This window comes from Dendrobates tinctorius, unplaced genomic scaffold (assembly GCF_039654945.1).
Source record: "Dendrobates tinctorius isolate UK_male_01 unplaced genomic scaffold, ASM3965494v1 ptg000046l, whole genome shotgun sequence".
Classification (NCBI taxonomy): Eukaryota; Metazoa; Chordata; class Amphibia; order Anura; family Dendrobatidae; genus Dendrobates; species Dendrobates tinctorius.
Genome location: NW_027361714.1, coordinates 42,612,665 through 42,627,149, shown reverse-complemented (window position 1 = coordinate 42,627,149; position 14,485 = coordinate 42,612,665).

Sequence of the window (14,485 nt, the reverse complement as noted above, 5' to 3'; positions counted from 1 at the left end):
GTGGATTACAAATTTTAGGACTTGGTTTCTGTCACCAGAGGAACCGGAGTGGTATAAGAACTGGAAAAATGGCTGTGGCGTCAAAAGAAAGAGACACAGGCGTTTACAATTGAACTGGATGATCCGGGGCTATATCAAATCCGCCCCTGGGGGAAGTGGTGCTCATCTGGAGATAACCGCCCCCTCATGTTGGACCCTGGAATATGGGTGGAGAAGCCGACCACCGCACCACCCAAGAACGGGAGTGGCCTGGGTGGAGAGACCTGCTGCGGCTGTTTGGCGCCATTAAGCTACTGGACACCGGACGGAATGAGATGTTGCAGCTGTCGTGGTATCAGACGCCTGGAATGGTGGTGGCGCCAGGAAATGGAGATTCGTCGGGAGACCTGCCCAGGGAGTCTTCCCGCGGAACTGTTGGGCCTGGAGGCCGGCCCTGTCGGATGTCGGGGTGAAAACCAACGGCTGGAGAAGGAGCGGTGGGAAAGCCTGCTGGGAACCGCGGTGGCCGAGAAGGTGAGTGTATCCCCGGCCCCGCCGGCGGCACCCCAGGCAAACCCCGTCCCCACGTTCCATGTACCAGACAGACCTTGGGGCCCCGACACTGGTCCTCGGCCTCCCCGCCCGACTCCTCACGCTGTGGTGTCTCACGCTCTGGAAGACAGCGTGGCCCCCGCCAAGCTGACTGCCGCTACATCGGCCCCACTCCCGGTCACTGCTGTAATCAGGCCGTCAGCCGCCGCAGTTGACTCACCGAGGTCTGTGGTCGCTGCTCCATCTGCGGCCCTGCCTGCGGTTGATTTGCTGGAGCTCGTGGTCACCTTGGTTCCAGTTGCGGCCTCCCCGTGGCCCAGCCTACTTCACTGTCAAACATGCAAAACAGAAGCCGCGGAGACACCATCACATGTTTCTCAACGCAAGCAATGACTAGCCAGGTCTTTCACCGGGAAGGAACAACCACGGGAAGGGCAGTCTCCAATGAAGGAAACCACCTATGCCAAAACATGGTATCCATCCACAGACAGCTGTTTCGGGGTATTTACCCCTCATCAGTGTGGTAGGAAACTGACTAGTAGGAGCAATGCCTAGTGGAAGACTGTGAAAAATGAGGATGATTGACCTCATGGAGATCAACATCCAACACTGCGGAGACACCATCACGTCTTTCTCAAAGCAGTGATTCTAGAGCACTGCCCCCATCCCTTATGGGAAATATGTAAAACATGCAAAACAGAAGCCGCGGAGACACCATCACATGTTTCTCAACGCAAGCAATGACTAGCCAGGTCTTTCACCGGGAAGGAACAACCACGGGAAGGGCAGTCTCCAATGAAGGAAACCACCTATGCCAAAACATGGTATCCATCCACAGACAGCTGTTTCGGCTGTGGCCTACTCACCACCGGAGCCTGCGGCCGCTTCTGCCCCACCCTCGACCTTGACCGCGGCCCGCCCACCGGACTCTGCGGCTGTAATGAATGGAAGCGGAGGCAGAGATGGTGAAGTTCACATTCGTTTTTATTTTTTTAGTGGAACCTTGGGACCACGGTCCGGGGGGCTCTGAAGGGGGCGTGACTAGTGAGCCCCAGGCACCCGTAGTAAAGCCCCTCAGGCAGTGCCAGAATGAAATACCCAGAGGACACAGGTGCTACCTCCAGTTAGACCCCGAACACGTGGCAGCTGTCCCAGCGAAATCAAAAGGGATAACAAAAGTTACAGCAGAGTCCGTAATGTGCTGGGTCCTGGATCCGGTTAGTTGGTAAGGAGTTGGTTCCAGTGACCTTCACACAGTCCTTGGACTCAGATGGCTGTAGGCGGAACGGGATGGCTTAGGCCCAGATGGTTGCAGATATAACCAGGTAACACAGGATACTGATATGCTGTGGAGACAGAGAGCATTAGACAATGCACAGAGACTGCAGATGCAGCGCAGACAGGTTAGCATGAGAACCGGATGCAGCAATGATTGATACTCGTTGCTCCGGCACTCTCCCTATGGAGGAGAGGCCAGAAATAGCAGCCAGTGCGCTGCCATTGTTTGATTGCATTTTTTGAATTATGCACGCTGCCCCTTTAAGAAGGCAAGAGAGCGGGCGGGCGTGCCCTAATAGTCTTAGCTACAGATCTCCTCTCAGGACGCCAGGAGGCAGAAGCAGGAGGGAGGACAGAACGCTGAGCAGCAGCATGAGAGGCTCGAGGTGAATGCCCAGAACAGAGAGCAGCGGCAGGCCTGCACGCAGCATCAGGACAGGGGCCAGGTGTAACAGCGGCAGACCTGGGCGCAGCGCCAGGACGGGGACCAGGTGTAACAGTATCCCCCTCTTTACACCCCCTCTTCTTCAAGCCTGCGTAGAACCTTTTAAGGAGAAGAGGAGCCTGGATGTTCCCCCTAGGCTCCCAAGATCTCTCCTCAGGACCAAAACCTTTCCAGTCCACCAGGTAGTAGGTCTTACTCCTTACTTTTTTAACAGCCAGGATATGTTTTACCTCAAAGACATCATTCTCCGAGACAGGGTCTGGAGTGGTACCCGGATCCTTATAGAAGGGACTCAAAACTACTGGTTTGAGGAGAGAAACATGAAAGGAGTTAGGCACACGTAGGGAAGTTGTTTTCCGTTCGTCTCCATCTCTGATTCGGATCAAATTGTAAGCCCCTCTGAGATCCAGCTTGGTGAAGATCCTGGCCCCTCGGAGACGGTCAAGCAGTTCTGAAATTAGAGGCAAAGAGTACCTGTTTTTTTACTGTGATCTCGTTCAGTCCTCGGTAGTTGATACAGGGCCGCAGGGATCCGTCCTTTTTCTTCACGAAGAAGCCTGCTCCTGCCGGTGATGATGATTTTCGGATAAACCCTCTGGCCAAGTTCTCCTGGATGTAGTCTGACATAGCCTGAGTCTCTGCCTGGGAAAGAGGGTAAACTCTCCCACGGGGAGGAGATGTTCCAGGAAGAAGGTCTATTGGACAGTCATACGACCTGTGGGGGGGGGGTTCAGCCTCCTTTTTCCCAAAAACATCCGAGAAGGACCAGTAAGCGGATGGTAATCCAGGCAGGGTAGCAGGTTCGACCGGGGGTGAAGCTGGTTCAATCCGGGTTAAACAACGGTCCAAGCAGGAATTTCCCCAACGTAGAATTTCGCCTGTTCTCCAATTAAGGACTGGTTCATGTTTCTGAAACCAAGGCAAACCTAGAAGCAAGGGGTGAGACAAACCAGGGTACACATAAAAACGGACTCTTTCAGAATGCATAAGACCTACCCGGAGTTCCACTGGCTCAGTCTGGCCATCGACAGCGTTTACTCGCAATGGGTTGGGAAGAGCCTGCACTGGTAAGTGGTAGCGATCCACAAGCGTCTGCTGGATAAAGCTTCCGGCGGCTCCGGAGTCCAACAGACAGAGTCCAGAAAATTTTATTGCTCCGCAGGTCATGGAGACAGAGATCTGCAACGAAGAAGAGGAACGTTCTCTACCTAGGGTGGCCTCTCCTACCGAGCCTAGGCGCAGGAGTTTTCGGACTTCTTTGGACAGGAGCGGATCAGGTGTTCAGAACTACCACAGTACAGACAGCTCCCGTCTTTGCGACGCGCCTCCTGGCGGCAGCTGGCCAGACTTACTCGATCTACCTCCATAGCCTCGGGAGCAGAGGATGAGGTAGACATTTTGGAAGAATTAGAGTCCAGGTGGTAGGACCTCCTGTCATGCTTAATCTCCATGGAATGCTCCTTAAAAAAAGAAAGGTCAATCTGGGTCGCCAAGGAAATCAGGTCATCCAAGATGGTAGGCCTGTCCCGTCCCGACAGCTCAACCTTAATTTTTCCAGATAGGCCCTCCCAGAAGGTAGCCAGCAAGGCCTCATTGTTCCAGGATAGCTCAGATGAGAGGGTGCGTAACTGAACAGCATACTGAGCCACCGTGAGGGTTCCTTGGCGTAAGCGAAGCAGGGCAGAAGCGGTCGACGTGACCCGGCCGGGTTCATCAAAGGTCCTGCGAAAAGTCTCTAGGAAAGATTGAAGATCATTAACCAGCGGGTCTCCTCTTTCCCATAACGGATTCAGCCAGGTGAGAGCTTCTCCTGCTAGATGTGACATAATGAAGCCCACTTTGGCACGGTCAGAAGTAAACATATGCCCCAAGATTTCGAAGTGCAGGGTACACTGATTGAGAAAACCCCGACACTGACTGGGATCACCATGGAAGTGGGTAGGAGCCGCCAGGCGGGGGCCCTTGCTTGTCATGACAGCAGGTACCTGGGTGTTGCTAGATGAATCAGGAGCAGCCGGGTTCTGCAGAGAATCCATGCGGGTGGACAGGTTACATAGATACGTTGTGATTTTATCCTGTTGCTCTCTTAAACGGGTCACCTCTTGGCACAACTCCTACGTCAGAGGCCTCTGGGGTCCAGCGGATTCCATGGCCGGAGCAATCTGTAACGAATGGAAGCGGAGGCAGAGATGGTGAAGTTCACATTCGTTTTTATTTTTTTAAGTGGAACCTCGGGACCACGGTCCGGGGGCTCTGAAGGGGGCATGACTAGTGAGCCCTGGGGCACCAGTAGTAAAGCCCCTCAGGCAGGGCCAGAATGGAATACCCGGAGGACACAGGTGCTACCTCCAGTTAGACCCCGAACACGTGGCAGCTGTCCCAGCGGGACCAAAAGGGATAACAAAGGTTACAGCAGAGTCCATAATGTGCTGGGTCCTGGATCCGGTTAGTTGGTAAGGAGTCGGTTCCAGTGACCTTCACACAGTCCTTGGACTCGGATGGCTGTAGGCGGAACGGGATGGCTTAGGCCCAGATGGTTGCAGATATAACCAGGTAACACAGGATACTGATATGCTGTGGAGACAGAGAGCATTAGACAATGCACAGAGACTGCAGATGCAGCACAGACAGGTTAGCATGAGAACCGGATGTAGCAATGATTGATACTCGTTGCTCCGGCACTCTCCCTATGGAGGAGAGGCCAGAAATAGCAGCCAGTGTGCTGCCATTGTTTGATTGCATTTTTTGAATAATGCACGCCGCCCCTTTAAGAAGGCAAGAGAGCGGGCGGGCGTGCCCTAATAGTCTTAGCTACAGATCTCCTCTCAGGACGCCAGGAGGCGGAGGCAGGAGGGAGGACAGAACGCTGAGCAGCAGCATGAGAGGCTCGAGGTGAGTGCCCAGAACGGAGAGCAGCGGCAGGCCTGCACGCAGCGCCAGGACAGGGGCCAGGTGTAACAGCGGCAGACCTGGGCGCAGCACCAGGACGGGGACCAGGTGTAACAGTATCCCCCTCTTTACACCCCCTCTTCTTCAAGCCTGCGTAGAACCTTAACAAGAAATGTACCTGTGTTCTTCCATTTCCTTACTATGTTCCTCACAGTGGAAACTGACAGGTTAAATCTCTGAGACAACTTTTTGTATCCTTCCCCTGAAAAGCTATGTTGAATAATCTTTGTTTTCAGATCATTTGAGAGTTGTTTTGAGGAGTCCATGATGCCACTCTTCATAGGAGAATCAAATAGGAGAACTACTTGCAAGTGGCCACCTTAAATACCTTATCTCATGATTTGATACACCTGGCTATGAAGTTCAAAGCTCAATGAGGTTACAAAACCAATTTAGTGCTTCAGGAAGTCAGTAAAACATAGTTAGGAGTGTTCAAATCAAGAAAGTGATAAGGGTGCCCATACTTTTGCACCGGTCAAATTTTGTTTAAATGCGGATTGCACATTTTCTGTTAGTACAATAAACCTCATTTGAATCCAGAAATATAACTGAGTCCATCAGTTATTAGATATATGAAACTGAAATAGCTGTTGCAAAAACCAAAATTGTTATAAAGAAAAAAGGTTAACATTAATAGTGGGTGCCCAAACTTTAACATATGACTGTATTGTGTGGTTGCATCTTAAAGGGGTTATTCACCCCTTGGGAAATTTGTGACAAGCGCTGGTTGCCGAATGATAATTTGTAACACACACACACACTCTTATTCTTTGCTGGTTCCAGCAGATGCCAAGTGACCACAAGTATGTGATTTTCATTCAAATGTTGAAATGTTGTTATACGAGTAATGACTATTTTCACAGATAGCACTCTAAACTATTATAGTCTATGGGGCCATTCAAATGTCTGTGTTTTTTCAACATTTTCAATTTTTGATCTATGGGTCTGTGACAAAATCACGAGTGCTGTCTGATTTTCACTATACTACCCCTTTCAGAAACGAGAAAGTAGAGAAACTTTTCATCTTTATGTAGGAGAAAAACTGATGACACTCAGACCACACTCAGAGCAAACTCTGATTAAAGTCTGATGAAAATAATTGGTCTGTTTTTCTTTCACATGAGAAAAACTGATGTCTGAATGAGGCCTAACTCTGGTAACTAGTTCAGGAGCAAAGTTCATTTAATGGACATTTAATTAAACATAATTATTATTAGTTATTTATATAGCACCATTGATTCTATGGTGCTGTACATCAGAAAGGGTTACATACAAAACACAGATGTCACTTACAGTAAACATACTAACATACTTCTACAAAGGGAAGAGGACTTGCAATTGCGGGATTACATTCCACAGAATGATATTGAAGGAGACAGTAGGTTGGGAGGTTGCAGTAGCTTCGGTGGTGTTGAGGTGGCAGCGTGCTTTCTTGAAGAGATAAGTTTTCCGGTTCCGTCTGAAGGATTTGAATGTGGTGGATAATCGGACGTGTTGGGGCACAGAATTCCAGAGAATGGGGGATGCTCGGAAGAAGTCTTGGAAGCGATTGGGTGAGGAACGAATAAATGTGGAGGAAATAAGGAGGTCTTGGGAGGACCGGAAATTATGTGAGGGAAGATATTGGGAGATGTACGAAGGAGACAGGTTATTGATGGCTTTATAGATCAATGTTAGTAGTTTTAACTAGATATGATGGGGAATTGGAAGCTAATGAAGGGATTTGTAAAAGGGAGAAGCAGAGGAGCAGGGAGGAGAGTAATAAACTAGTCGGGCAGCAACGTTAAAGTTGGACCACAAAGGTAACATCACTCAGAGAGAAAAAACAGCCATATTTGCAATATCATGTGCAAATACAAATGCACACACAGGATTCAGCGGCTCCCCCAAGATAAAAGCAGGGACAGCAAAGGTGCAAAATACTGAAAATAAGCCACTTACTAACCCACCAAACATCCGTGGAGCGCCTGCCTAGCATTCCAATTGCATCCATGTCTGCGTAGGGTGCATTCACATTATTGCGTGAGATGCACCACTATCAATATAGAAGCCTAATACCGATGCCCCTACTATTACATCAGGTGAGTTACCTATCATACAGTATGTGCTCACACAGGCCAGACACCACACTTTACCCAGCCACCACTGAAAAGAACCAGCCTGCACCCTGCAAAAAAATGTGCAGAAAAGATGTACATAATAAATGAGGTATTTGTCATTATTTTGGCCAAAATACATAAGCTTGCAACCCGCGTCAAGGTTCCTCATTATCTTGCGAGTAGAGTTGAGCGAAACAGGTCGGCCAGATTCATAAGTTGCCAACTTATGCCAAAGTTGGGTTTCGCCGACCGAAACCCGACCATAGCGTGAAGTCGGCCATGCGGTCGGCAAAACGAGCGCCAAAGTCAGATTTTCCAGAATGCTTGCAGGTGCCTTTTTTTCAGCCAATGAGCAAGGACATACACTGTGGGCAAGGAGATGAAATGTGCAGCGTCCACCACCATCGTAGAGAAGAGCATTGCAGTGATTGGCTTGCTTTTGGGGCGTGTCATAGTGTCTATAAAAGCCCTGACTGCCAACCTCCATTTTACTTCTGCCGTTTTTAACAGTAAAGAGAGGTTGCTGTTTATCAGTAGGGAGAGAGTTAGGGCTGTAAAGATATAAGAAGTTCTTATGTGCTTGTGCTGATGGCAATTATGCTGTACAGTTAATGTGCAGTGACGGGAGGATTTTTTTGTGTGCAGCAGCGCTGGTTATTATGCTGCCTGATAGCTGTATTTCTGTGTGTACACTGCTGTGCAGACTGCTTTTTACACAACACTAATACTTTTATCCTTTTTTTCTGCACAGTTACTAACCGCTCATTTTTTCCCACACCGTATAGAGCTGTACGCTCCTCACACACTACCGTGTACCGGCTGATATCACGGACAAATACATGCTGACTATCTGTGTGTGACTGCGGAAATAAGTACGGAGATTTAAATTTTCCCCTACACCGTATACAGCTGTATGCTCCTCATACAGTACCGTATATCTGCTGTTTGTATGACGGTCAAATCCATACTGAGTGAGCGTCTGTGTGTGACTCCGTAAATAAATACGGAGATTTAAATTTTCCCCTACACCGTATATGTCATGATCCATGCTGGATCATGACAGACAAAAAGCACTAGTAACCTTTTTTTTTCCTTAAGCTGTGTGCTTAAAGTTGGTTTTTGCCCCTGGTGGCCATTAGGGTCATTGCACTGTGTGGTTTCAGTTCTAGTTTTGCCCCTGGTGGCCGTTAGGGTCATTGCACACTGGTTTCTTTAGTTTAGTGCACATGGTAATGAAGCAGGTGTGATTGCTAGCTCTTACCTATAAAAGAGTGTCAGGTGGTTGCAATCACTGTTGGTGATATTGCTCATTTCCAACCAAGACTGGTGAAGGAAGGAACTACAGAGAGCAGCTCAGGGGAGCTCTGGTGTAAAGTCTGGTGAAGGAAGGAATTACAGAGAGGTGCTCCTTGAAGCTCTGACAGAGCTTGGTGGCAGCTATTCAGGAGGAAATCTGCATTCTGATGGTGGACTCTGTTGCTGGGAGCAATAGCAACAGAGCAAAGCTAAGTGGTGTTTCCCTGTTTGTATTTTTCCCTGGTGTGTATTAGTACAGCGGTGGGGCCAGTGCCTGCTCCACCCAGCTCCCTAGCAAGAGATAGGTGTAGGGTGTGCTAGGGTGACAGGTTCCGGCTCGGCGACAGGTGAGGAGCCTGTATAGGGAACGTTAGGAGTGTGGGGGACACTGACTCAGGGGAGTGCAGCAGGTCTCCATGTCCCCGTTCCCTATCGCAGGGCCCACCATTGTAACTATTTCCCCTTCCCCCATGTCTTGTTGCTTTAGTACCAGCCTGCGGGTCGTGTCACACAGGACAGTTACACGTGCCGTGTCTTGTTGTTTCAGTTACCGGCCTGCGGGTCGTGTCACACAAGACTGGTCCACGTGACAGTATATAGCTGTACGCTCCTCATACAGTACTGTATATCTGCTGTTTGTATTCAGTCAAATACATACTGAATGAGCATCTGTGTGTGACTCAGGAAATATATACGGAGATGTGGGCGGGGGGGCAGCTGGTACTGATGGTTGTGGTGGTGCATCTGCTGGTAGTGCCAAAAGCACAATAGCACCTAAGGCAGGAGGTGTTGAGCCTGCATCATCGTCTGGCTCCAGAAGGCCTGGAAGGCTCCCTTTTCTGGGAGTAGGTAAACCGCTTTTAAAGCAGGAGCATCAGGAACAGGTTTTGGCTTACATTGCCGAAACAGCCTCCAGCTCTATCACCTCCTCTTCTGAACTTTCAAAGACTCCAAGCACTGAGTCATCAGTGCAGGCTCCTGGTCAGTAACAACACCTTTCCTTGTGTCCTTCACCCCCACCAAAAGTGAAGGATGTGGCAGGCCACACTTCAGATTACTCCCTGGAGCTTTTTTCACATACCATGCCTAAGTTATCAAGTGAAATCCTGAATTCCCCAGTCCAAGATGACTATGACATGGAGTGCACTGATGCACAGCCATTGCTGTATGATTCTGCTGGTACATTCACCCAGAGCACTGCATTGCCCTCGCAGTCAACTGAGCCAGATTCTGACCCTGATGAAACTCAGGTGCCCCTTCCCGCATACTATACCACCTTACACGGTGACACAGAGGAAGGTGCAGATGAAATTGAAGAGGAGGTGATGGATGACCCAGTTGTTGACCCGGATTGGCATCCATTGGGGGAAGAGGGTGCCGCTGGCAATAGCTCAGAAGAGGAGGATCCGCAGCAGGCATCGACATCGCAGCTGCGGTTATCTAGCAGGCCCGTAGCAGTCCAAAAACGTGTTAAGAAAAGCAAAAAGAGTTGCAGGACAGCTTGGCCAGACGGTTGAATTAGCACAGCGTGCAAGCCCTGAAAATTTTTCCCATAGTAGGAAGAGTGCGGTGTGGCACATTTTTGACCAAAATCCTATTGATGAGGCAAAGGTTATCTGTAAGAAGTGCGGAAGAACCTTTAGCCAAGGGAAAAATCTCTGAAATTTGAATACCAGTTGCATGCTTAGACATGTAAACACCATGCACTTGCAACCGTGGACGGACTACAAAACCTGACTGAAGGTAGCCAGCAACGCTACATTGCTTCCCCCACTGTAAGTCCACCGGTTAGCACACAACCAGCAAGAAATGTTGAGGTGTCGTCGCAAGGCCAAAGCAGTCAGGGAATCACAATGTTTTTCCAACGAAAGACTGCATCTAGGCCATCACCACCACCACCACCATCACCAACCCCCTCTCAGTCGGCCATGTCCACCGCTAGTTCCACCATATGCAGCTCTCAAGTCCAGCTCACCCTAGCAGAGACTCTGATTAGGACAAGAAAGTACTCATCCTCTCATCCGCGTACACTGGCTTTGAACGCCTACATTGCCAAACTGATCTCATTAGAGATGATGCCCTTCCATTTGGTTGAAAGTGCAGCATTCCGAGAGCTCATGGCCTACGCTGTCCCACACTGTGACCTACCCAGTCAGCACTTCTTTTCTAGAAAAGCCATCCCTGCCCTCCACCTGCATGTGAAAAACCGCATTGTCCATGCCCTCAAACAATCAGTGAGTGGAAAGGTGCATCTCACAACAGATGCATGGGCCAGTAGGCATGGCCAGTGCGTTACGTGTCCATCACTGTGCACTGGGTGAGTGTGGTGGATACAGGGTCCACAGGGGACAGCGGCGGTGGGACAGTGCTACCTAGCCCACGGTATAGGCAACAGTTGGCTGTAGGCGTTCGACCCTCCACCTCCTCCTCCAGAAGCGAAAGCTCGTTGACAGAGCACAGTCGCACGAGCACTCCATCTGCAGCTGCCAGTGTTGCACACGAGGTGTCCCACTTTCGAACAGATAGTGGTAAGCGTCAGCAGGCTGTTTTCAAGATGATGTCTTTGGGCGACAACAGACACACCGTGGAGGTACTGGCTGACTACTTGCAGCGAGAAACTGAGTCATGGCTGGGCAGTCTACATCTTGGGCCAGGCAAGGTAGTCAGTGATAACGGATGTAATTTTGTGGCGGCCATAGCCCTGGCAAAACTCAGACTGTGCTCGCACATCCGTCGCTCGACCGTAGACTCCAGAGGCTGCAGCAATCGCTCCACCTCCCCAAGCACCGCCTAATCATAGACGTTGCAACAAGGTGGAACTCCACCATGCACATGGTTGAGAGGCTGTGCGAACAGAGGCACGCTGTAATGCATTTGTGGGAGGATGCGCAGGCAGGCAGTTTGAGGGCAGACATCGAGTTGTCGGGTGTGCAGTGGTCAAAGCTGAAAGACCTCTGTAAAGTCCTTCAGTGTTTTGAGGAATGCACATGGCTGGTTAGCGCAGACAATGCCATCATAAGCATGAGCATTCCACTTATGCGTCTGCTCATGCAAACTTTGACGCACATTAAGGATCAGGCATCTGCAGCGGAGGAGGAGGAGGGAAGCCTCGATGACAGTCAGGCATTGTCTGCTCAGGGAACTGTCCTGGATGAGGTGGAGGGAGAAGAGGAGGAGGATGCTTCTCAGGGGGCAAGAGAAAATGTTGGCTTGCCAAGGTGAGGTACAGGGTTTGTACGTGACTGGAGGGACGTGGATTTGGCAGAAAGTGCTCCTCCACCCACCACTGGCAGTGCATCATTGACACCTGGAACATTGGCCCACATGTATGATTATCTCTTCCGGATCCTAAAAAGGGACCCCAGCATTGCCAAAATTTTGAAGAATGATGACTACTGGTTGGCCAGCATCCTCGATCCACGCTATAAAGGCAAATTACAGAACATCATGCCACAGGAGAACCTAGAGCTAATAGTGGCGAACAAACAAGCAACTCTGGTAAACCGTTTGTTAGAGGCATTCCCAGCACACAGCAGCGGTGCAGGTTCTACCACGAGCCGTACTGGGCAACATGGAAGAAGTGTTTGTGGTGCACACAGCTGAAGTGGCATTGGAGACAGGGGTTTCATGACCATGTTGTGAACTAATTTCTCGAGTACCACTCAAATGACTGGTAATACTGAATTGATTGCAACAGACAGAAGACAGCAGTTGTCTGCTATGGTTCAAAATTACCTCTCCTCCACTATCAATGTTCTCCCTCACAGTTCATTCCCCTTTGACTACTGGGCCTGTAAACTGGACACCTTGCCTGAATTGGCACAATATGCCTTACAGGAGCTCGCTTGCCCTGCTGATAGTGTGCTATCAGAAAAGAGTCTTCAGTGCTGCTGGATCAATCCTGACAGAAAGAAGGAACCGGCTGTCGACCCAAAATGTAGGTGACCTCACCTTTATTAAAATGAACCATGCCTGGGTTTCAAAGGATTTTGTACCCCCTTCCCCTGATGACATATAGGTTGCCAGCAAAATGGCTCCCTTGTCCTCCTCTTCCTCCGACTTCTCCAATTCCTCCATTTGCAGCTGCTGAATGTCCAGCCTACACCTCAACGTATGCCAGTTTTTCCACCTCCCTAACTGGGCTGTACCCCCCCCCACAACTTTAGCCAAATAACCCCCAGTTTTCAATGCGTGACTATTATAATGTAAATTAAGGTTGACAAGCTTAAGTAATAAGAATTGATGTTGTTGCCATTGAAATGGGCACTGTAGGTGTGTTTGCTGTCCTCCACTCACTGCCAACTTTTATTCCCCATTGATTTGTATTGGGGTCAGGTTTCGGTCGGAACTCCGACTTTTGCCGATAGTCGAAAACCGACTCGACCCTCCTGGAGGCAAAGTCGCTCATCTCTACTTGCGAGTCCTACTCTAAATCCTACAATAAATTTAAAAAATTCAGCAGCAATATTGGCATCCCGCCTGATGTAATAGTGCAGTAGGGAAGACATATAAACTGGGGAATTTGTAGAGATGTGGACTGTCTTACTATGTTCCTACCATGGGTGTAGCTAGGGTTTTGTTTCAGGGGGGCCAAACTTATGAGTTGGACCCTAACCATATAGCCTTACTGGGTATATCTGGGTGATACACCCTAAGAGTGTATCTAGGAAAACCTCAGTATATGACTGCGCTGTTACTGAAAATAATCTCTATACACAGATCAACATTGACATTACTGCCATCTAGTCGATACAGTTGAACTTGTGATGATGGAGGGGAACCCACTGCTGGCACCAGGTCCTCTTCCTGCTCAGAAGCCCCATAGCGGTCAGGTGGCAGAGCAGGGATATCGATTCTCCCTGCTCTGCCGCAGAGAGTAACTGTATGGGTGTGCTGTGCATGCCGATACAGTTACAGTAGTGTATCTCTGGGTGGGCCCCCTCAGAGCACAGGGCTCATGGCAACCACCCCTTTTGCTTCCCCGGTAGCTATGGTACTGGTTCCTACCCCTGAAGACGAATAAACGAGCCATGTTAATACCATCTTGCAGTTTTATATGTAAAAGTAGAGTTTGTCTAATGTGATATAATGTAATATATTATGTAGAATATATTAGGTGTCAATGCATAATGTGAGTATAGCATATGATAAGCTTAGGATAGCATAAGATACAGAATTCAGCATATAAGAAAGGAAATGGTGGATGGTAGAACTAGCCCAGTGGTTGGGCACTGGTGTCAATAAAAGGGGTCCACTTCCTTGATAGGTAGAGTTCAGTGTCAGTGCATAGTGAAGGCCAAGTTTAGGAGTGGTGGATTGGTAAGGTCAGCATGGGCCAACCCTTTGAGGCATTGGGAGGCCAAGCAGAGTTCCCTAATGGACACTTCTACAATGTCCAGAGCCTAGGACTTGGGGCAGGTACCAAGGAGCGGGCATGGTCTTCTGACATCACAAGGTTGGTTGACGGGGAATTATGAGGGGGCAGGTGGCCATCCTGGGTGTACTGCTGGAGTAGATAACCAATTCCTGAGGCCGATAGAGTCAGTTGGCTTGGGGGTAGTTCAGAATGAATGGGCGGTAGGAATGAAAAAGAGTAGTACTAAGGAGGAATAAAGTGCAACTTGCTATGCCCTATGCCTCCAGTGGTGACCAGAAAAATGCCCACAGGAAAATTGCCCACAGGAAAATTCAAAATTCACACATGTAAGGAGATCCAGCATTACATATGCCATAGCACAAAGATATATAGTGTTAAAAATAATTTTTATTCAACATCGCATAAAAGCACAATAGAAATAGTAATAGATGAAATGGTTGGTTATAGGAAACAAACAGAATTCTCCGGAACCACTCAGAGCTTGGATACAGTAATGTGCACTGCAAAAAA